This window comes from Protopterus annectens, chromosome 1.part2 (genome assembly GCF_019279795.1).
Source record: "Protopterus annectens isolate FY-2018-M chromosome 1.part2, PAN1.0, whole genome shotgun sequence".
In the NCBI taxonomy this organism is placed as follows: Eukaryota; Metazoa; Chordata; order Ceratodontiformes; family Protopteridae; genus Protopterus; species Protopterus annectens.
Window position 1 is genome coordinate 83,552,815 of NC_056727.1, and position 16,708 is coordinate 83,569,522.

The following is a 16,708-nucleotide window of genomic DNA, read 5'->3' on the forward strand; positions in this document are numbered from 1 at the left end:
TGATTCTATCTTATCAGCTATGTGGGACAAAATTAGCAATACTACTTTTAACATATTTAAAAAGCTTTGATGAGATTTTATGAGAAACATATTATTACTTCTGAAAATCACCTAACTGTGCAGTGTATTATGGTGGATAATTTTTCATCCAACCTCCTCATTTCAGATTTTTTTTCTAAAGTACACTGCCTTTCTAATGTTATTGGATAGTTAGTGTAAGGAACACAATCTAACTCTACCCACTAATGATGCAGCTGCTGTTTTTGTTTTTTTTTGTCTGTTTCAATAAGAGGCACACTGTTGTACAAGCATGAGGAGGCGGAATGGAAGGAAACACAAAAGAAAGCCTGAGTCTGCAGATGATAGATGCAGCTTTCACAAACTTGAACCATAGCTTCTCATACATGTCAAATCGAACAATGATTTTTTTGTGTTTCTCTGACTGATTCTGATATTGCTTTCTTAATTAATGGTTTACATTTTTTACCTACATGTTTTACTACTAGATATCAGTTGGTAGATGGCTTGAAGCTGTTTTGTCATTCCTTTAACATGTTAATATTTTTTCATGGTAAGGGAAGGGACTTGCCATCTTCTGATCTCGTCGGCTTTAAATTTGTTAAATCTGAGTTTCTCCACCTTATGTTCCAGCTGTTTATAAGTTTAAGGAAGTGGTTCTTGGAGACCTGCATGTACTTTTCAGCTATATTTTTTGGAATAGGTAAAATAATCTTAAGGGTGATGAAGTGAGTCATTAGTTAAGTTACAAAAAATTATTCTGTCATTATAACCAGTGCCGACAAAGCAGTGGTTCAGGGCAAGGTGTTATATCATACTGAAGTCATGAAACACTTGCCTGATGTTTGTTTTGTTTTCTACCTTTTGACTCTACTCATGTAATCAAACTGTTGTTTGATTCCTTTTTTTGGAGAATTTTGAGTTATTTGGAGTAATATCTTCTGAAATTAGACAGTAGTTAACTGCATCTTCTTCACCCCCATCCCCTGCCAATTTTTATTCTCCACAAATTACATCAGAACCATTAACAGTCTCCTAGCAGACCTATTGCTCATTAACTGAGCCACTTTCTGTTTTCTTAGTGAAATGCCGTAAACATCTGTTTCCTTTAATCAGGTCTTGTCTGCAGGATACCACCCAGTTTTCACAAGTGCTTTCTGATGTGCAGGTAGAAGGGCACTGGTCACTCTGTACTCTGGATGTCAGTTCACTATATACTTCTTTCCCCAGTGATGGTGGTTTGGCTGCCCTGAGATACTGGTTCCCTGAAGCTGATTTGCATTTTTTTGAATTTAATGATTTTTGGTTAAGTTAATTGCACTTGTTTTGACTGAAACTGTTTACTATTAGAATGATGCATGTTTATTGCAACTTAGAGGTACTGGCATTGGTGCTGCACTTGCACCCCTGTATAACAATATTTTTATGGAATATTTTGGATAGATTTTACTGTATGATAGGAATAAGAATGTCTTTTTTATCAGATAGATATGTGGAGACATTACCTGAAGGACTATTGGTAATCTGGGAAGGCCCACAATATATGTTTAATGAATTTATTGAATATCCAAATTCAAATGATTTTCGTATAAGATTTACAGGCAACTGACAATTCTTTAACATAGATTTTATTTGGATGTCAATGTTACCAAAATGTTGGATGGTGCACCTGCTTACTAGAAATCATTTAGTAAAATCAGTCTACTACATTCCTAGCAGTTGCCATCCTAGACATAAATTTAAATTCCAACACAGGACTGCTCAGTTCCAAGTATTTAAAGCAATTCCTTCAACTAAGTAATTTTATTTCTAAAAACAAAATAAATCTATATAAATGCCATTGCAAATCCTCATCCTTCAAAAAGAGATTGACTCCAGATTATTCCTTTCATAGGTTTTATTGGGATAGCACTTTCATCCTTGTAGACTTTTTCAGATCCAGTCCCTTACATCTAAACCTTCTATAATTACGGTGCTACCTATAAATCCTCTTACATAGTGGATGTAGTACACTGTGGGATGACCCAGTTCCACCTTATTGGCCCTTCACTTGCTCAAAATTAAGACATCTGATGGGGTGTTAGACCCATTCTCCTTTGCTAGGAAAAAACTTTATATGATCCTGGTTAGCAGCACTTGTTATTTTTAGCCACTGCGGAAGTTTTTGCGAAACGAATCTAGGTATGTTTGGAGCTGCTTTTTAATAAACTTTGATACTGCATTTGTGGTCCTTAGCTGCTGGATTTTTTTTTCTGATCTATATATCCATCTGTCTATCTGTCTATCTATCTATCCACCTATCTATCTATCTATCTATCTATCTATCTATCTATCTATCTATCTATCTATCCATTTGTCTATCTATGAATCTTGTTGCAAGAATATGCATAGTTATCAAGATTACAGTCAGATTTATTTATTTATACTTATTGTGACAAAGACATTAAAACTATCCCCGGGATTCATGAAGCTCAGTGCAAGGCTGGCGTAAGGCTTGCGCCATCCATGCGGCGTATATATGGAGTAGTCACACCATAAGCTAATCACCCTTACCATCCACATCCCACCCCCACCCCCCAGTAAAGAAACCACCATAAAAAACTTCTCCAAAGCCAACTTCATGCTACTCAAGTCAGAAGTGACAAACTTCATGACACCCATGCAGACAGGAATTGGAAGTTCAACTGCTGAATCCTACACTAAGGCACTGTATGAGCACATCCACTCATGCATGAATCGTGCCATCCCAAATAGAACCAAAATGCTCTCATCCAAAAAAGGAAGCCAATCTGGTGGTCCCCAGCCATAAACAAACTTTACAACAAAAGGAAGAAACTTTTGCAGAAAAGAGGAAAATCCCAGGATGCAAAAACTCCTTACTAGCCTCAGTAAGAAACTGAGATGCCTCATAAAATCCTCCAAAGCTAGTTATGAAAATAAAATTGCCAAAGATTCCAAAGACAACCACAAAGCATTCTATAACTATGTCAAGAATCTAAATGGCAATGCTCAGATCTGCTCTGAGCTAAAACAGAATGGCATTAAATATACTGATCTGAAGGATATTGCCAATATCCTGGCAGATCGATTCAGTGCCAACTTCACCCCTCACACCACCTAAATGGTACATCACAATACTGGAAGATTGCCAAATTCCAGTAATAACGGCCACACAGGTACAAAACGCACTCTCTAAAGTCAAGAATACAGCATCCATGGGACCAGATGACATCCCGAACTGTGTACTACATAAATTACAATATGAACTGGCACCTCACCTAAGTGTCATGTTTAATCATAGCCTCACCTAAGGTTTTATGCCCACTGAGTGGCGCACAGCTACAGTTATCCCAATCCACAAGGGGGGATCCACCTTGGATCCCGGAAACTACCATCCCATCAGTCTGACAAGCCTTATCTGCAAGGCCATGGAGTGTGTTATCATGGAACTTATAAACAAAGACATTGGCAACCTTCAAACACTGGACCCCACCCAGTTTGGGTTTGTGAAGGGCCAATCTTGTCTCCTGAACCTGATTGACTTCTTTGAATCAGTCTCCAGAGCCATGGACAAGGGTAAGGTGGTCCACACAGCCTATCTAGATCTTGCCAAGGCCTTTGACACCATCCCCCACTCTGGAATCATAGATAAACTTACTAAGTTGGGCATTAATCCCTATGTCACCCAATGGGTTGCTAAATGGCTTACTGATAGAACACACACTGTAAAAGTAGCCGACTCCAAATCCAGCTCCAGACAAGTGACAAGTGGAGTACCTCAGGGTTCAGTCCTGGGGCCGGTCTTGTTTGACATCTACTTCTCTGAAGTACAGGCCAACACTAAGGGACTCTGGCTAACAAAGGTTGCAGATGACTGCAAACTGGGAGCCATTATTGAATCCCCAAATGATGTGGATACTCTACAAAAGGGCCTTACAGAAACAGATGCTTGGTGCCAGAGCCATGGGCTCAAGCTCAATGCCAAGAAATGTATTGTTATTCCCTTTGGGAAAAAACATGTATCCATGAATTACCATATAGGTGGCAGTACACTAAACACAGAAAGTGTGATAAGAGACTTAGGGACACAGGTGGATAGTGGTCTCACCTTCGATAACCACATCGCCACAACAGTCAGGAAATCCTTCTATGTGGCACACCTCATCACAAAGGGCTTTTCATCCAGAAAAAGGAGGTCATTGTCCCACTGTACTCATCCCTCATTAGACCCATTATAGAATACAATGCCCCATTTGGTATGTACCTCTCAAGACATCTGAAACAACTGGAAAGGCCTCAGAAATACCTCATTAAAAGAATCACAGGCCTAAAGCAGATGCCCTATGCTGACCGCCTTAAAAAACTCCAGCTATACTCTGTCGCATATCGTCTACTCAGAGGCGATCTCTGCTTAACATACAAGGCCATGTCAAACCCAGAGCTGTTGGACATGCTACACTTAAAGGAATCCCAATCCCTCAGAGCTACACGCTCCAGGGATCTAAACCTTGTCATCACAATAAACAAAACATGCTGGAGGGATAGGTTCCCGACCCAAAGACTCCCCAGACTCTGGAATAGATTGCCCATATATGTCAAGCAGAGTGCCTCTTTGGACCTATTCAAGAGGAACCTTGACGATTGCATGGGAGAAAGGAAATTCACCCCAGGGATCACGTCAGTCACCCTGCTAGACAGGGGTCCAGGAAAGTAAATAATGTGGGAAGAAATAGCCAGGGAATTGTTATGGCTAGGCGTGTATAGGCCCTAGGGCTGATAGCCTAGTACCAACCTATGAACCTATAATATGCATATTAATGAAGGTGCGCATCCGCCACAGCCACATGCATGGGAAATGTGCGCGAGTGCATGGGGCGTAACAAAGTTGCGCATGGAGGCGTGTCAATGTCGGCTGTCAATGAGCAACCTAAACTGCTGAATATTATATTTTGCCTGTAATAGTAATCGCACCTATCAGTGTCCGTAGATACTGAAATGTATGTAAAGCATGCAAGATAGCCCCTGCGAACAGAAAATGAAGAACCAAACACAAATGCATGGTAGGGAATAAAGGGTCCCTACCCTTGAACAAATGACATGAAAACCGTGTGCCCATAGTCCAGCATAGTGTTGATAGCTATACCATGTGGAAGTGAAACGTATCATATGTTAGCGCACTGCCAGTAGGTACGTCCAGCCCAATGGAGAGGGCCACCAGCTGACCCATAATGTGAGGGAGGGAACATAGCTGTGCAGATGTGTCCATAACAAAATACACGAGGAGAAATGTAGATATATGTAGTGACCGTATGTCCGAATCATATCCCACAAGGCATGTAATAGTCACATACAAAAGGTATGTCCATATTTCACATACCAAATGAGATAGGAAATAGCATATGCATGTAAACGAAACAGAAAGAGCATATAAACAGCTATTACAATACGGACACATGTAGGCTGAAAGGAACAGTATGATCCTTACCATCGACTAAGATTACCACCTGTCCCACTTTGCGAGCGACAGGCCCTCTGTGGGCAGATGTGTCCTGACACAAGCATGTACAGATGGCAAATGTCCAGAGAATATAGGACATAATTATTCTGTAGACATCTTGTAATAGTTGCATTAAACATATTTCACTGAACGTATATTACATAAATGTCATAAGAAACAGAATACGACACCGAAATGCTACAAGAATAAGTTTAGATATAGGCAAGAATTGTAAGTTCTATCTGCCGAACTGACCGTGAGTATGTGTCAGCCTGTAAAATATGCTGTGTTCACCGGAAATGTCACACTGTGGCCAATTGAAAAGGTGGAAACACAACCGTCGACTGTGGGGAGGCATTGTCCACAACAGTCAGACATGTGTAAGGAATAGCTTGGGCATAGGAAAAGGTGCCATCCTACCAATGAGGACAACAGGCTGGCAAAATCCGGAAGTCAGCTGTATAATCCGAATGTATATGTGACACAGTCGAACGGGTAGTACCCGGATATACCAACCAAGTAATAAAAGTGAAGTATGGACGTGTACCTATGTGCGTGAGGTATAGCATGTGGAAAGCAAACATGACAGGGTAGTCCACACAACCATAAAGGTACCCGACACATGTAGGGTAGTCAATGTGTAACTCTGGCCGTGTCATGGGCCAACAACCAAAGTAGTGCTCTATGGGGTGTGATGAATTCGCGTGTGAGGGGTGGGTGGTTAATGGTAAAATCCTCAAAGGCGATACTGTGTCGTATGCAGAAAAGGTGAACCGGAGGTGTACAAGGGGGCAGTGGGTGAAGTGGAAAGAAACACAACCACATGTAGAAACAGCTGCAAGACAAGCAGACAGGCCATAGTGTAGAACACAATCCCACAAACACATGAATATGGAAATGTGCGAGACAAATGTATAGATACGTCACCATCACATACCCACAGATGGGTCCTGATGGAACTGGCCATAACAAACGCAACACACCTGGATGCATAATGGCCTATCCAGCATACCCTCCACACCACACAACCTGCCTCCATACCAGAACATCCACCAAATCCAGCCGTACTTGGTCCACTGGTTTGTTGCAGACACAGCTACACACAGTGACCCCTATGCATATGTAGTAAGTATTGTCACCCTAGGCAGTGTCAGAATTGCAAACCATGTATCCCGTGCATGTAAAACCCCCTGCACATTTTCGTAAAGCCACAAATATCTTCGTTATCTGACTTGTTTTGGTTTTGTCCAATTTTTGGGATATCCCTCATGGGATAACCAACCTGTGTAAATAGTAGAATGGGTATGATGACATGATGTCCAATCCTGTAGATATCTGGACACAAGTCAGAACATGCAGTGGAGGTCCATGACACTGTCCAGCCCTAAGTGGGCATGCATAACCTACTACCCATTATAAAACACCTTCCCGTGATGCACGTGTCCAGACACGAATAGGAGAGAGAATATAATGCACACATTTGCAAAGTGGAAAACGGCATGAGGGTGAGGAAGACACTGACGTAAACAGGTCAACCCTGATCAAGTGTAAGGGACACTGACTGTGTGCAGGCATGACCGACCATACCTGTCAACCTGTGTGAGCAAGATATCTGGACAGAGCCGTGAATACAAGTGAGACAAAGGTCCAAAAACAGGGACAATCTGTAAAGATAGCTCTTAAAAAACATAGAAATATGATAGAATAACAGTTTGCACATTGGCATTAATGTCCGGAGTATGAAGTCTGAAACCCAACTGTCTGTCAGCATGTTCCAACTGCAGTCTTTAATGCTGAGCTACTGCTGTGCCAGAACACAACAGCATATTACAGAGGTCCATACCATACCACTCAACTGTCCAGATATTCACAGAATGACTAGCGTTACCACCTGTCTCACTTTGCAAGTAACAGTCCCTCCGTAGGCAGTTGTGTCCTGTGAAAAAAATCAAGACATAGCAAATGTCCTGAGATTTTAGGACAAAGTTATTTTCTAAGTTTCTTTAATAGTTGCATAAAACCGTTATTTTATTTATATATGAAACTTCTACATGTTATGTGAAGTAGCATAAGCAATTCAAATGTTACTAGAATAAGCTATTATTTGTGCAAAAAAGGTTAAGTTCTGTACTATGCATGGCTGTAGGTATGTTTTGTCCTGGAAAATCTGACTTTTCTACAGAACATGTCCCACTTTGGGCATTTGAAAAGGTGGCAACCCTAAGAATGACCAGAGGTTTGCCTCATATTGTTGTTGTGTGCCTCCGACAATCTGCACCAGTCTGGTAAATAGCTGAGGATTGACATCACTAAACAATGAGAAATATCCTGAGTTTAAGACTCCACATCCTTCATAAAAGTCATGCTAATGCAAAACCTAGTATTCTATCAACATTCTAACCTTGTAAGAGCAATCGTTAAAATGTGTCCCTAATTGTCCCCCCATCATGTAGGTTTTGCACAGATTTGGTGCTCTAAGAGGTTGAGAGGTATGGTCCGTACATATTTACAGTAACAACCCTTCACATTTGTGTAATGTACAACTGCATACCTGTAGTCACTTCAGGTCCAAAATAATAATCCCCATATGACTGTATATAGGTAATAGTCAAATGTGAATGGGAGCACCCCTCACCGTGGAGTATGGACTGTAACAACCCCACCCATAATATGTATTGCCAACAGAATAAGCTGCTGACAGGTGCCCAAACTCCCGTGTCTATAAACACAGGTAAAACTTCATAATAGGGAGAAACTCCCTGCCCATATGCTTCGTCTGACATTTGAACATGGCCAGGGAAGTTCCGTTCACCAGGTGGACAAGCCTAAACCCAGATCACTACATGAACACCCTGACAATCAAAGACCTGTATGTGCCAGAACTATATGCCTTAGTGTTCTGCATATCCTCGGAGTGATTAACAATGCAGCTGGGGTCCACAGCAGTAGGCAATAGGGAATGTGTAATATGTAGTACCGCGTTTTTCCCAGCAGGAGAATGGATGCCTGTGTGGTAGGTGAAGCGGTGAGGCATATGTTGATGTAGCCAAGTACTATGGGTATGCATATCAATGAGTAAGAACACCAATAGAATAGTGTTTCTGGCATCCGGCCAATGTGAATGCAGTCCTGGTTGACCTACGACCACTGCACATATAACTTGAAAGTGTAATGAATGCATTTGTGCTGTACACACATTTAAATATGTAAAGGTGAACGTGTGTTTCGCAGCAGTCCGTAAACCGGAATACAGATATGTAACTGTCACGGTCAGAATTATGAAAGTCCACGTAAGCACAGATATCTATGAAACATATGTAACCCACAATAAGGATATGCAAGTGCACCTGCGTGTGTGTAATCCGCTCACACCATAGCAAATGAATGCTGTTTTCTCCACGTTCTATGTACATGGCTCATACCTGTTAACCCCGTAAAGTACGAAACCGGACAAAGCCATGAAAACAACTGGTACAAATAGGGACAATCCCCAGATATTGTCCTAACAAAGATAGAAAGTGGATAGAATAACAGGTGTGTCACTAGCATGGATTCTCTGAAGGGTATGAAGTCGTAACCTGAAATGTTTGTCATTATTTACCAACGTCAGTCTTTAATGATATGCCACTAAATTGCCAGATAGACACAAGGTTATGAAAACGGACCAAAGATAAGAGGCAAACAGCTGTACATGCAGCAAAATCTGTACAGTTGAAAGGTATATATGTATATATATATATATAGATATATATATATCTATCTCTATATATATATATATATATATATATATATATATATATCTATCTATCTATCTATATATATATATATATATATATATATATATATATATATATATATACACATATATCCACAGACTTAAACCAAAGCAAATTACGAAATGAGGAATGTACAGACATATGTATATATGTACATATATATATATATATATATATATATATATATATATCTATACACACACGATACATGAATAGATATGTACACAACAAACATATGTCCCTGTACATATAACACATGTACATAAATAGGTCACGGTACAGCTATTATGGATAGACAGACAGACATGCATGAAAGGTGAATACACTGCTGCTTTCCAAACCAATGCCCGGAAAGTACCAGTGTGACAGGGCCTGCAAGTTCTACACATTAAACATGAATATAGGTGTCCTTTGCAGGACCCCAGAAATCGATCCCGTATGAAGTGCAAACCATCATCGATGCAAAAGATGTCACAGCTGCAACAATGATATAGCTGTACATGCAGCAGTAGCAGGTGCAAGGATAATAACACATGGGTCGATAGAATGTATGACGTACGACCTGATATCCGGAGAGTGGGGAGTGCTCAAAAGTGTCCTCACACTTTATTATCGCTCACATTAAACATGTCTAATGGGTACTGTGGAGGGGTATGGGAATCATGGGTATGCAGAAATGGTCCTAGGTGTTGGTTGGCACAGATCTATTAGGTACGCCCCATGGGAGTGATCAATATACCTATGTGGGTATAGCACACACCTATATTCTCCAAAAAGGTGCAACCCATCTACTGGATATCATGTAAACCATTGGGGGAAGACGTAGGGACCTATATCAGTGTCATGTAGGTGATTATCATGGATGGACATGCGTACGCCCAAGATGGTAACCATACCTGCCAAACTTTCAGAATAAGACAGCTGGACTAAGGCATAGTACATGAAATACAAATGGGGACTATATTAAATATACCCCAGACAAAGTCAGAACGTTGATAGAATAATGGCATAGTCAGGAATATGAATGTTATGAGAGTTAGTAATCATGAAATAGAAATGTCAGTCAATAACACAGCCAGCAATCTACCAGAAATGCACATTATTATGACAAATGTAACAGAATCATAGGCCAAACCTTGGGGCGTTTACCCATAATGTGTACAGGTGAGAGGTATGAAGGTAACCTGTCCTAAATAAATGTACAGAACTAGTGATACTATGTGGACAGGTGAGAAGAAAGACGTCAGGACAAATGACAAAATATGTACAAGTCAAAAGCATGTATTTCCACAAATGTGGATGACAACGTATGGCCTGTGAAAGTCAATGTGGAAGGTTAATAGACTCAAAATACATGTGTCCCTCAGGGTGTCATGCAGTGTTACCGATACAGTGTCCAGTCCCCCATACTCGTACGTGAGCTCTGCCACTGACGGAAAGCGCAAATACCGGCGTACACATAAGGTACCTGACAGAATAATCAGTGTGGATAAGCACCTGTTGGCCTGTGTGAGGAATATAACCCTCTGGGTGGGTGTGTCCTGCAATAGGAATGTAATGGCATCTGGCCTGTGATGGCACCATATATTGTGTGTATTGGTGTAAGAAAATTGATATCCTGTATTAGAAACATACCTCGTAACTGTACAAAGTCTCGCAGAATGTGCAGATGTATGCCTCATATGTTTGGTGTGTTCCTCTTACAATCTGTACCTGTCTGGCAAATACCTGAGAACTGAAGTCATTAAATAATGACAAACATTTGAGTTTAAGACCCCAAATCCCTCAGAAAAGTCATACTAATGCAAAACCTATTATACTGTCAACTATCTACGTTTGTAAGAGCAATATTTAACATTTTCCCTTATTTGTCCCCCCATCATGTTAGGCTTTGTACAGATGTTTTGCTCTAGGAGGTTGAGAGGTATGATCAGAAACAGATACATGTCTGAGGAAACAGCATTATCGACCGCAAGATAACTCAGAAGGTATGAAAAGCGCTGCAGTAGGAAGTTCTGTATTGGCCACATATATGTGCTGACGTCACATGACACAGCAGTCTACATGAAGTACCTATAGGGCTGTCACCTTTACCAATGATGACAGTGGGACATACCCACAGCCATGCATACACCACAAATAGACATAGCACACAGCAAAGCCTAGGCCATGATACACGAAGCCTCCGGCGTGTATGGATTGAGTGAGAGTACAGCAAGGAAAGATGACTGCCAGGCTATTCAGCAAACACCCGTAGGGGCGTGCATGACCGCCCGTAACACATACATTGCACGGAAAATGTTGTGATTTACAACATACCCCATTTGTATGTGAAAGCTATGCAAATGATGTAATTATACGATACATGAAATAGTAAGCTGTCCATGCAAGAGCAGAGTTATGTGCAGAAATGTACCAGGATGTTAGGCGACTAACGTTCTGCACGTTGCTAAAGGGAGCAATGACAGCTGCAAATACAGTATGAATACAGTCGAAGAAACATGCCAATGTCCAAGTCCAAGGCCAGTGGCAGCTTTGTCCATTGGATATCAATAAAACAGTAGTTGTCCTCACCCGATCTCCGTTGTGGAAGCATAGCGCAGCGCCACGAGAACGCGCTGCACTTCAAAACAAGTCAAATATGTATAATATACATACAAAATGTAGGTTTAGTTAGATGTTAGCACGCCATGCAGATGAATGGCAAGCTGGAGACAACATGGCTACTGTGTACTGGTTGTTATGTGTGGAAGCGCTCTGTCAGAGATGTAACGAAGCATTTTTAGGCAATGTGATGCAAGTGAGGCTGAGGATAGTGAATCACAACATGTCATGCCATATGGGCCAAGCCTCTACAGTGTAGTGCAGGTTAAGGGGACTATTAAAGTAGAAGATAGGTGACAACATGAGTGTGTATGTATAAAAAACTGTAATCTCACTGGAGCAGTGTCACATGTTTGCTGTTAGTACTCAGTGGAAGAGGCGTGTTATGAGCTATCCTAGGGAACATCAGGAGACTGACGGTGTATGCCATGGATACCACCGATGTGACCTGCAAACCTGCCCACAGTGTGTCTGAGCCCGTTTGCGCCAGTAAGCCCGAGTAAGCATGTGTGCACGCGTGTTAGCCCGTGTGCACGTGTGGAGGAACGAGTAAGCTAGTGTACGAATGGTGAAGCCCATGTAATGTCGTGTATGCCAGTGTATGCGTTTGTAAGCATGTATACATGTGTACTACACACATCACACATGTACTGCACACTCAGACACACATACTGCCAATACTACACACATCAGTGTAATGGCACATGGATGGAGACTACATAATCAGAATTAACAGTGCTGTAAGCTATGCTACATTGATGGTCATAGCTGCAATGCATCATGCCTGCTGATATACACCTGGAAGTAACACACTGTGTGTTAACAGCATGCTAACATCAATACAGTGGAATAAAGCCACTGTGTGCATCAGCACCAGGTTAGTCTGATCCTGCATCAATGTTACACATCACAGGTGGTGGCACAGGTGACATCATATGCACAGGGTGTGGTGTTACATTTCCAGAGCTGTCATTGAGCCATCCAATGTACATGTAGGTGTGTGTGTGTGTGAGGGACAATGGTTATTGCATGGCCCAATGGTGATGCAATGGGTTTGTGTATGTGATAGCTGTAGCTGTTTGTGGTAAGTGTGTGTGTCTGCATATACACAGGTACAGCATGTGCCAGCCATATACAGGAGGTTGTGGGACAGTCACAGACCGTACCTGCCAGGCTGTAGGGATCGCCATTACTGGCCATGGACACCCCTCCATGCATCCAACACAACCCAGTCCTGCACCTGTCAATGTATACACATACAGTCCTGGGATCTGTACCACAACCTGTGGATAAAGGTGAGTCTGTAATGTTAACCTGAGTTGCATAGAATTGTCAGTTACTACATACAGATATGAGCCATACTCACACTCCAATGTAATAACCGCTGCTGACTGTTGCCGAGATGTTCATACGACCATTCAACGGTGCTGTACTAACATTGTTTCCAATGCCTGTGCAATACCCAGCAACACAATAACCGGTCACTACACAAGTATAACCCACGATCACTACAACACACAGTATGTGCACTATCACAGAGCCATAGCAGATGTACATACATCCAAGGTGATCACGTACAGATAATGCAGCACATTCAAGAGTGATAATCCCAACATACATATCTATATACAATATATATATATATATATATATATATATATATATATATATATATATATATATATATGTAGATAGATACATACACACACACACAACACACGTGGCAGGGTTGGGAGCAGAACACAAACATAACCACTGTACCACACAACAGCATTACGCAGTTACAGAACGTGCTACCGTGATTAGTAGATCACAGGATTCACACAGGCATACGTCTAGCCTGCAGACAGCAGCATCAAAGGCAAAGACGCCACATGGATGTTATGGAGAGTGAATACTGTAAAAGCAATGTACTGTTGTCATGCAGCTGGAAACACACTCACACACTTGGCAGGGCTGGCAGTCGAACATACACCTAACTACCTTATTACACTACAGCATGACGCATTTACAGAATGCGCTACTGAGATTACTAAACACAGCAGTCCCAGAGCCAGACATCTAGGAGTGTGTCATCATCCACAAAGGCAAAGACGTCGGTAGGAAATATCTGCGGTGTGAGGCATCTTAAAGCAAGACTGAGTCCCCAGGTGGACGGGAACATGCGCACAAACACACACACACACACACACACACACACACACACACACACACACACACACACACACACTTGGCAGGGCTAGGAGTCGAACATACACCTAACCACCCTATCACACTACAGCATGACACATTTACAGAATGCGCTACCAAGATTACTAAACACAGCAGTCCCAGAGCCAGACATCTAGGCGCGTGTCATCATCCTCAAAGGCAAAGACGTCGGTATCAGATATCTGTGGTGTGAGGCGTCTTAAAGCAAGACTGAGTCCCCAGGTGGATGGGAACATGTGCACAAACACACACACACACACACACACACACACACACACACACACACACACACACACACACACACACACACACACACACTTGGCAGGGCTGGGAGTCAAACATACACCTAACTACCCTATCACACTACAGCATGACGCATTTACAGAACGCGCTACTGAGATTACTAAACACAGCAGTCCCAGAGTCAGACATCTAGGCGCGTGTCATCATTCGCAAAGGCAAAGACGTCGGTATCAAATATCTGTGGTGTGAGGCATCTAAAAGAAAGACTGACTCCCCAGGCAGACGGGAGCATGCGTGCAAACACACGCACACACACGCACACACACACACACACACGCACACACACACACACACACGCACACACACACACACACACACACACACACACACACACACACACACACACATGCACACACACACACACGGAGTCAAACATACACCTAACTACCCTATCACACTTACTAAACACAGCAGTCCCAGAGCCAGACGTCTAGGTGTGTGTCATCATCCGCAAAGGCAAAGACGTTGGTAAGGAATATCTGTGGTGTGAGGCATCTAAAAGCAAGACTGAGTCCACAGGTGCATGGGAGCATGTGCGCAAACACACACACACACACACACACACTTGGCAGGGCTGGGAGTCGAACATACACCTAACTACCCTATCACACTACAGCATGATGCATTTACAGAACGCGCTATCAAGATTACTAAACACAGCAGTCCCAGAGGCAGACATCTAGGTGCGTGTCATCATCCGCAAAGGCAAAGACGTCGGTAGGGAATATCTGTGGTGTGAGGCATCTAAAAGTAAGACTGAGTCCCCAGGCAGACGGGAGCATGCGCTCAAACTCACACACACTTGGCAGGGCTGGGAGTCGAACATACTCCTAACTACCCTATCACACTACAGCATGTTGCATTTACAGAATGCCCTACCAAGATTACTAAACACAGCAGTCCCAGAGGCATATTTCTAGGTGCGTGTCATCATCCGCACTGACAAGGACGCCGACAGCGATTGTATAGAGAGTGATTAGTCTGAAAGCATACAGACATATTACTGTCCCATGGAAGACGTAGACAAACACATGGCAGTGGTGTGATCAGGGCAACATAAGATTTACGGAGCACCACAACAACAGGACATAGACACGGGACGTGCCACAGACAGTACACCCTTCAAGATAGTCGACCAGTGTGTACTCAGTAGGCATCCACCGTGACGTTGAAAATGGACATCTGTTGCCTGGATGACCACCATGGCTATACAGGATGTCAACGGCCATGCCCATGCACAGAGGGACATCACCGACACAAGGTGTCACTGGCCATGGCCACATGCTTAGTAATACACGTCCGTTCAGACTGTACTGTGTGTCGATCTACACAATGCTGTACTGGGCATGCTCACACACTTAGCAGTTGCAAAGGGCTGTCATGCATGCAGACGGAGTCTCAACACACAAGGGCTCAGTTTGGACTGTCATGTGTGTCCATCTACACAACAGCATACTGGGCATGCTCACACACTTAGCAGTTGCAAAGGGCCGTCTTGCATGCAGATGGAGTCTCAACATGCAAGGGCTCAGTTTGGACTGTCATGTGTGTCCATCTACACAACAGCGTACTGGGCATGCTCACACACTTAGCAGTTGCAAAGGGCCATCTTGCATGCAGATGGAGTCTAAACATGGAAGGGCCCAGTAAGGTATAACTGTCCCCATGCACAGGGCGGTCACACACATGCAGTGACCAGTACACACTCAGCTGCCATCACAGCTGTCACATGTGCAGATCACAGACGTACACACTGCAGTCTACACTGTAGTTCTCGAGATATCACCATGTCGTTGCTGCAGCAATACACAGCCATACATTACCACAACACAGTGTGACACATGACCAGTGGACTGTACAGAGGTCTATAGCAACTGTGCAGAGTACACATGTACTGACAGGGTTCCAACAGATGTTATGCATTGCAATTATACCACTATACATGACCAGGTCAGCTGAAGACATACCAGGGGCCCCGGGTCTTACACAGCTGTGACAGATGAGTGTTGCTGTACACCAACGAACACACATGTTTGGATATGTCAAACATGTGATTGCAGTGGATGTGTGCATGGACCACCCACACAACACATATGTACATAGCTAAGCCTTTGCTGTCCCCCGTGCAGAACAGTGGCCTAAGCAATCATACGCACGCAAATGGAAGGTGGGTCCATGTCTGTTAAATGCTCACAGTACACGAGGTAGCAATGTTGACGGAGGACACATTCCCCTGTAGTAGTCGCCCATGACACCCGTGATATCATACCACAGTCCATGTGTTACGTATGGCAACACA